The sequence below is a fragment of the Haemaphysalis longicornis genome, unplaced genomic scaffold (genome assembly GCF_048455015.1).
Source record: "Haemaphysalis longicornis isolate Haplotype H1 unplaced genomic scaffold, Haemaphysalis longicornis Haplotype H1 scaffold_9, whole genome shotgun sequence".
NCBI classification, from domain to species: Eukaryota; Metazoa; Arthropoda; class Arachnida; order Ixodida; family Ixodidae; genus Haemaphysalis; species Haemaphysalis longicornis.
In genome coordinates, this window is record NW_027526460.1 from 121838005 (window position 1) to 121847166 (window position 9162).

Genomic DNA, 9162 nt, shown 5'->3' on the forward strand with positions numbered 1-9162 from the left:
GCTCGCTTGTTTGATAACAAGTTATCCCGGTTGAAAAATAAACACGAACAAAAAACACCCGGAGCAGTCGTATCCAGCGTTTTCAGCGGTTTTTGCTGGCAGGGGCGCCATGCCCAAACGCACGTTGCCGCGTTCATTCTCATGCATCACGTGAACGCGCCGGCCAATGGCAGCTCAGAGGCGTTCTGTCGCGGGAAATATGAGCCTTTGAAGCAGTCAGTAGTATTAACTCTATGTTTGAAGCTCCATGCTTTGAAAGTATGGTGGCTAGAAGCCACCATATTTGAAGGTGATGAATGTTTGAGCCCGCCTTTCCTACCTACTAAGGATAAAACATATCTAAAATGTAACGTGCATTAGTTTTAATTTCTAATGCGTCAATTCTGTTTTTCTGCGTAACACGTGTGTTTTCGTGAATAAACGCCTCAGTTGATCTCTAGTTCCCACCGTGCCAAAGGGACAGGAACCAAAATTCTTTTGGTTCCTGTCCCTTTAGCACGGGCCATGGGGCAGGCGAATGATATGTTGACTTTTTCTCAACACCACTGACTCAGATGGCTGCACAAGCGGCGTGCAACATTTGATTGAAAAACTCGTGAACCTCGTGAGTTAAATTTTTAACTCAGGACACAAACAAATTTAGGCTGATCAATACTTCAATCCATTATGACCCAACTGGCTCAGATTCTGCTTATTCTTGTGCAATATTTCTTCCCTTCAGGTGTAGCGGTGTTGGCCGACGGGAAGGACGTAGCCGGAGGGCGGGGGGGATGAGGGGGTGTTGCGTTGTCAGAACCAACCCCTCCCGATATTTTATAAGCGTATAAGTGGCGCACCCCCCACCCCACACCCCGTCCTTTCGGCCATTTTTCCTCCCATGCTTTTTACCCACTTCATCTCTAAATCTATAAACAAAAATGAAAATTACATAAACGAAAATAAGGTATTGTTTGGGCGCAGATTATCTTATCCATTTTTTTAACTAGCCGGTATAGCATCACCATAATCATCATTAACAGCCTATTTAGGTCCACTGCAGCACGAAGGACTCTCCCATTGATTCGCACCCGAGGCTGTCCCGCGCCTCTCACTCGAGTTCCCTTTTCCCTTCTCCTAGTTATGAAAAGAAAGGGGAAAAAAAAGAGGTTCTTGCTACGGTCGGCGGGAAACAGCACAACACAGAAAAGCCACATTTATTATAATCAACTGGACAACCCCACAACCCACCAGATAACCCATAAGAAGCACAACCAAGACATAGCCAGAAAATTAAATCGGTAGGACACACAAAGGGTCTATTCGTTTCACCTGCACCACGGGAACCAGTTCAGGCGGTGCAGCACTTCGCCGTTTGTTTCAGTGGTGCAGCTCGCGGCACCTGAACCGCGCCGTTCGATTCACCAGTGGTGTCGACGGGTGCAGGACGAGTTCACGGCTTTGCCTGCACTCCCTGCCGAGGAGGTGCAGAAGCAGACGACAAAAGTGCAGGGCTGGTTCCGCCAATAGCGGAACCCACTTTGCACCGCTGTGAACTGGTTCAAGAGGTGCAGGCTGAATCGAATAGACCCAAATATTTACTTAGAAGCGTCAGGGAAAATGTGAACTGTGAGGAATAGAAAAATTACCGTGAGCTTCTGAGTACGTGCCTATAAGTGGAAAACCCGGACTGAAACGACCCGTGGTAGGTCAAGGCAACATGAAGGATTCGTCCTCTTCTAACAGGTGTAATGGCATATATACGTATTGTTACGTCCTGGTAAACGCGGGCGTAAACCGTTGACCGATTGGAGGCGGCGGGCGGAACCTATTTATTAGGCGAAGCGCCTGATCGGAAGGACCAGGCAGCGGGCATTTGAAAAGGGGCACCCAAAGATAGCGGGCAGATCCAGACACGCGAGGGCAGGAGTTGCCACGCAGAAAAAAAAAAAAAAAAACCTTTGGTTCATTCGAAAGATTGCCTCGTCAGAATCATACTGACACCACTTTTAACGTAAACTTCGTTCTAATAAGCCATATAACTAGGAAAAACGGGAATGGCCATGCGACTCGCTAGCTGATTTTCCGCACTCATATGACGTAATGTGCACAGCTGTGCGATTGGCTGAGGCCGGCATAAGCAAAGCATAAGCATTGTTTTTTCTGCTTTACATAAATTACATTGTGCATATACCTCTGACTCCAAACATTACGTTGTATGCCGAAGATACGAGTGCTTTTTTCTCCGGAAGATGTTTGCGTGAGATTGAGTCGTCAGTCAATACTTGGCTTCGAGAATTGTCAAGTTGGCTAATTTGCAATCATCTTCAACTGAACGTTAATAAGACCAAATTTGTTGTTTTTAAGCCCAAGAATAAACCTGACAATAGCAGTATATCCTTAGAATTTCGTAACACCGTAATAGAACGTGTGTCCACATACAAATTTTTAGGCGTTCTCTTCAATGAAAATTTAAATTGGACATACGTAAATAAAGTTCACGCTAGTATGTCCCGGTCTATAGGAATGTTATTCAAAATCAAGTGTCTGATTCCAGCCTGGTTGGCGCATGCTCTTGTGCAGTCGCACCTTCATTATTGCCTTTTAGTTTGGGGTACCACAACTGTAACAAATTTAGACAGGCTGTTAATTTTACAAAAAAAAAAAAAACAGTTCAATGCATAGAAAATGTGCCGAGCTCATACCACTCGAAGCCGTCGTTTTTAAAACACAACTTGCTTAAAGTAACTCAATTGTTCGACCTTAAGGTTGCTGTTCACATTCGCAGTGAAATGAATAGAGACGCACTGTTTCTTGATCCATACACTCCAGTTAACCCGCGTTACAATCTTCGACCAGGGGCTCTTAATACCCCATTTATTCGAACTAACTATGGTGCACAAAAACTAGATTATATAATACCCCATTTTCTTAATGCAAACCCGGTAATATTCGACATAGTTTTTCAATTTACCTCGCTGCTCAGAGCTGCTCAGACTTAAACGAAATATAAAACGACATTTTTGTACTTCAATTGTCTAGAAGTCTGCACTGGTTTCTTTTTTTTTTAAATGAGGTCAATTTATGTGCTATGTGTTCAGTTTTCTGCTTCTGTGTTACATTTGATGTTCTCTGTCGGTTTTCTTGTAAACATTGTATAACGTTGCTTTTGCTGGCTTCTTTCGTTCTTTTTTCTTTTACCTGTTTTTTGCTTTATTCTTTTTTTTCCATCACCATTGCTGATGAACGCGTTTTGTATTCATTGTGTAACGCTGTTCCTTTTTGGAAATCTTTTTTTTCCTCTCTCTCTCTCTTTCTTTTTTGGCTGCTCTCGTCAACACTGTGCAATGCCGACCGCAGGAGCAGTAGGCCGTCGTCAGGCAGAGTACATCTGCCTTTTGCCTCTGTACCCCAGGCTACTCCTGTCTGAATAAAACTTCAACTTCAACTTCAACTTCAAACGCAAGTGTTAGGCAGAGCCTATGAGCTTGCAGAACGAGTTATTCTTGCTTTAATTTAATGCATATTCATTTTACAGCAGTAAGAATGGCGGGGTAAATAGTGAAAGTTAAAATACAAATAAACAAAGTACCAGCTCGTACTGTTGTTGGTAGTACGCGCACAGCTATATGCTTGTTATAGCTGTCCGGCGCGTTGGAGTTGTCTTACACGACACAGGCTTATTAACGTAAGCGAAATTCTCTTACGCGACCCTGCTTGTAGAACATACCCCATGTTTCACGAAACGATTCCTACCTACAGTAAAAAACAAGCCAGGAGCAAATACAGTAAAAAATAAGACTGACTTTATACGCACGACGTCGTGGGGTCTGGCGGAAGCCATTATACGCACGACGCGACTGAGGCGCCAACGTGGCAGCTGCTGAAAACTGAAAGCGCCCTCGTCACACGGCTTGGCGGGTTCCCCAAGCCCCTTAGCGGCTTCGACAGGGCATTCGAAATTGCTTCACAATTTAGTTGCTTTAGCGATTTCGATCGCTCCTTTAGAGAATTTCAGCTCCAGAGCAATGCCCTTTTCGTAGTGAAGGCTACAAAAACTGTGGACGAAGTCAATTCGCGGCTATATATAAGTGCAGGACTTGAACGATTGCGAAAGAAACTGAAGTACACAAACGCGACAACAGGCTCAGACATCACGATAACAGAATCGCACAATAGATTCGTACATCACCATGAGTGTTAATGAAAGCGCCCTATTAATTTGGGACGATCGGTGCAATTTGTTGTTGAGTTCCGCGGTTGCTCGCATGACTGTTACGTTACGCGCTGATACTTCTACGCATGCCGTTTTGTTTTATTAGAGAGTCTTATAGCGTCCTCGATAAACACGCACCGGTGTTGCCCCCAAAACCGGCGCGGTGCACAGTGCCCCACGACGGTGGGTACCGGCACGGAGCGTTGATCGAGGACAAACGGGGCGGTTCTACCCAGGCGCCATCTCTTAATCTAAGAAATCAACTCATAAAAACGTTCACAAGTAACAATACAGCATTGTAATGAGACACAGCGCTATTTGAAAGTGGTATTTATTGAAGGCCAATGATTATATGTACGCACAACTTAAATCCGTCACACATGCGGAACAACGTACCGCCCGCCACCGCTTCCACTAAACAGCTACATACAAGCTGCTTCTAATCTTCGTATGAGCCATAATGCGAGTGCCTGTTTTGTTCCGCCCTTCCGTTACAGCAAAACAAGTAGGTCTTCATCGTCTAGGCGCTCCGGTAACAGTTCATGACAATTCGATTGAACGAAACGAATGTCAATCCCCAACCTTCTGCCAATGCATGCAGCCGCCTTTGAAGTACACAAAGTTCGCGTCCTCATTTACAATCACTGGCCGTTGTTACCGCCCGTTAGGAGACTGTCGCATCGTTGCCCGGTGAATTCACAAGCACGCCATCCTTGTCAGCAACAATACACAGCTCCGTCCGCCTTGACACGAGTGCGGCGATGGCGCCGTCGCTGCAGCAGACGGCGGAGGAAGCTCCTTCGCCGGCATCGTCCGCGATGCATCTCGGGACTGCACGCCGGCGCACCGTCGACTCTCTCGGTGCGCGGCGGTGCAACCAAAAATTGCCCCGCGACGGTGCACCCCGGTTTATCGAGGACGGACGGTGCACACCGGTGCGGTTTATCGAGGATGAAAAGGCGCACCGGTGTGCCCCGGTGTGCACCGGTGCAGTTAATCGAGGATGCTATTAGTATAGCGGAAAGCACCACTTTAGCGCGCCCATAGCGTTAGCGGGCACGCTAACTCTTTCGCTACCGCGCCTATCAAAATCGATCAATTTGATCGATACTTTTGGGAGCGCCTTTTCATAGCGTTCCAGGCGTTTCTCGAACAAGTAAAGCTGTTCAGAGTTAGATCAGAAAATGGCCTTTCAAAATCAGTTTTGTTTTCATTTTTCCAACGGAAACGTGATTTTTGACACGCTTTTGAATCACCTGGGTGTGGAAAAGGGGCGTGGTCATCGTGCGTCACGGCTACCAGCGAAGAATGCGTGCAACTCGTAATTACTCTGCACCAGCGCTTGTTTTTTGCTATCAGGGCGTGAATGGGGAACTAGCAAACGATTTTCAATCGTCAGGTTCGCGCTCTGACAGTAATAATCCCAGAAATCGGCTGAAAATGTCAAGCAGTGCCTGGTTGCAAAGCTACTTTATGATTTTAGGCAGTTTTATTGCCTTTGCGCAAGTTGTTCTAAGTACTGTGGTAGTTCTACTTACCCCAGGACCATTCGCAAACAGTTTACAACAGTTTCGGTTTCGTTTCTGAATCGCGAAATTCATATTTAGCGCTACTACGCAGTTACCCAACTTCAAGGCTACCTGCCATGGCGCCTGAAGCGTCCGCGACTGATCCTCGAACAAAGCAGGCCGCTCCTGATTTCCCCCCACCCTAACCCGATTTCTGCGATAAGAACTTCAGATGCAAGTCAAAAGGTCACACCCAGTCGCCAGATAGGTATCTGTTCCGCCGAGGACAGTGCTTCAAACCGGCCTTACACTGCTTACACTGCCAGCTGTTCGCCTTCCAGTTTCGTTTCCATGCGAGGGTATATCCGGGTGTCTAATGTTGCTGCTTAGTTGAACTGTCTATTCGGACAGAGCCTCCGATAAGTTTTTGTACTGTTTCATTTGAAAAATGTTAGGTGGCGCTGCAATAGAGGAGGCTCGTTGTGCTGATCTTTTTTAGCGCGCTACTGCTACTCGGCCAAAGGTCGCAGGGCACGATTCTAGCTCATCGTACCTCATTTTTGCGAGCAAGGCTACAATTGCGAGTAAGAAGATGATAATAAAGCTCAGCTTTATGTTTTGAGAGATAACTGACCGTGAACGACAACAAGCATCAGCCACGGCGTTCCGTTTTCAACTTCATGCACGTTTTTTTCCGCATCGCGTGCTTGTCCCAAATATTGTGCACGCTGTAAATGCAAAGTCAGCCATTGACAAGATGTTTTTACGTTATGTGGGGGCAAATTGGTGCCTCTGATAACGTCAAACCGCCAGATTTATTCCGGGGAACCACCCGAAATTGCACATTCTGAATTAGAGGTTGGGCTTCACCGCATGACACGAGCACCGTGCGTGCTAACATTTTTTTTTTATATCTGAAAAACTGTTCCGCGCAAGTCGACATTTTTTTTAGGGTGTGTTTTTGAAATGTTTCCCTACAAAATGTATATTCTAATTTTTTTCTAATACCGGTGGTTTGATATACACAACTCCTTTTTTATCATTTTTTTTGACAACTTGACAAAAATTTTGATTTTGATATTTTTTTTCACAACTATGATATATAAAAACCTTTAAAAAACTGGTGTTATTGGAAAGGCCGTTAAATAATCTACATTTTGTGCTCCTGCAATTAGTGCCTAAATAATTTTTTAGCAGAAAAAAAAAATGTTTTCTTGGACCCCTAAAAATTGGTCAATTTTCTGCGGTAGCGAAAGAGCTAACCGTCGCGTAACGAGGCGCCATCCGTTTGCGATTGCGGCGCGCAAACGTTAACGCCACAGCTAAAATGCTATACTAAAACTCTCTATCGTCCAGAATAAACTGGTTATTTCTGTTTCTTGCGTGTTGGCGTGATTTCGTCGAGGGGGGTCAGGCTCGCGAACCCTTCGCTAATAAAAGAGGCTTCTTCACGACGTATACATAAACCACGCAGTTCTTGGAATGTTCAGTGCACATTTGGTTTCTAACGTTTAGTGCACGTATAATGCCCACACCAAACCTGAAAGCTGTTATCATTGCTCAACACATGTGGTTGGGCTTGAAATTAAATGGCGCGGGTATTCATTTCGAAATGGTGAAAATTGGCTTGCATGTGGCCACCGAAATCCATTTAAGAATAAAATGAAATGGGGGTGCATCTCACTTCGTTTTTTTTAATAATTTGTTGCAACTGAACTTGAACCTGTTTTTGAACCTGTAACTTTCTTAACGCGCATGAGTAGAACAATTTGCCGCATCGGTTAGGCTATCGGTCAACGTAATCCTCCATATACGTGTTAATTCTAAAAATAGGACCGGTGCTTCCATCCCGCAGTATAAATTCGGAAGCTAGATAAGAGCACCGCCATCCGTTGTGGGTTTGATGCGATCGCAACCCGAGCGCTTCTGAACTGCATTGACAATGCAAATTGTAAGCCGAGGTAAGAAATACATGAAAATTATAACCCATGTTATTTTTGAGGGAGCTGAACGTTATTTAAGTGCCCCAAATTTCCCATCGGTAATTGGGAATATGGTGTGTGTGTCAAGGGCGTACACGTGGCACATGTCTTGCTTTGCATCCATAACATAAGCTATGCTTTTTTTATTGCGATACGGAGCGTGAAAGTTGACAAAAAGCCATTTCGAGGAGCGTGTTACGGCGTTCATTTGAACTATCGGCTTCTCGACCCGTAATATGGTGGCTAGAAGCCACCATACCCGTGGTGCGACGGAAAACTGCGATACAGCCGCTTGGGAATTGGGCAAAACGCTCTGTCAGGGCGATTGGGACGGGCGGAGCAACAGCGCGGCGCCGGTTTCTCCAGCTGCCGCGTTGGCGCGTCCTTCGCGTCGTGCGTATAAAGTCATTCAAAAAATAAAGCAAAGGCGAATTGTGGCTCTGATCAGTGTGGTGGCGCCACCCAGATGTATGTATGTATGTATGTATTTATGTATGTATGTATGTATGTATGTATGTATGTATGTATGTATGTATGTATGTATGTATGTATGTATGTATGTATGTATGTATGTATGTATGTATGTATGTATGTATGTATGTGTGTATGTGTGTATGTATGCATGCATGCATGCATGCTAGTATGTATGTATGTATGTATGTATGTATGTATGTATGTATGTATGTATGTATGTATGTGTGCATGCATGCTAGTATGTATGTATGTATGTATGTATGTATGTATGTATGTATGTATGTATGTATGTATGTATGTATGCATGCATGCATGGATGCATGCATGCATGCATGCATGTATGTATGTATGTATGTATGTATGTATGTATGTATGTATGTATGTATGTATGTATGTATGTGTATGTATGTATGCATGTGTGTGTATGCATGTATGTATGTATGTATGTATGCATGTGTATGTATGTATGTATGTATGTATGTATGTATGTATGTATGTATGTATGTATGTATGTATGTATGTATGTATGTATGTATGTATGTATGTATGTATGTATGTATGTATGTATGCATGTATGTATGTATGTATGTATGTATGTATGTATGTATGTATGTATGTATGTATGTGCGTGCGTGCGTATGTATGTCATCACCAGCCTATCTACGCCCACTGCAGGGCAAAGGCCTCTCCCATTATTCTCCAATTACCTCGGTCCTGTGCCAACTGTGACCAATTTATCCCCGCAAACTTCTTGATCTCATCTGCCCATCTAACTTTCTGCCGCCCCCTGCAACGCTTGCCTTCTCTAGGGATCCACTCTGTTACCCTTAATGACCAGAGATAATCTTGCCTTCGCATTACATGCCCTGCCCACGTCCATTTCTGCTTCTTAATTTGTATGTATGTATGTATGTATGTATGTATGTATGTATGTATGTATGTATGTATGTATGTATGTATGTATGTATGTATGTATGTATGTATGTATGTATGTATGTATGTATGC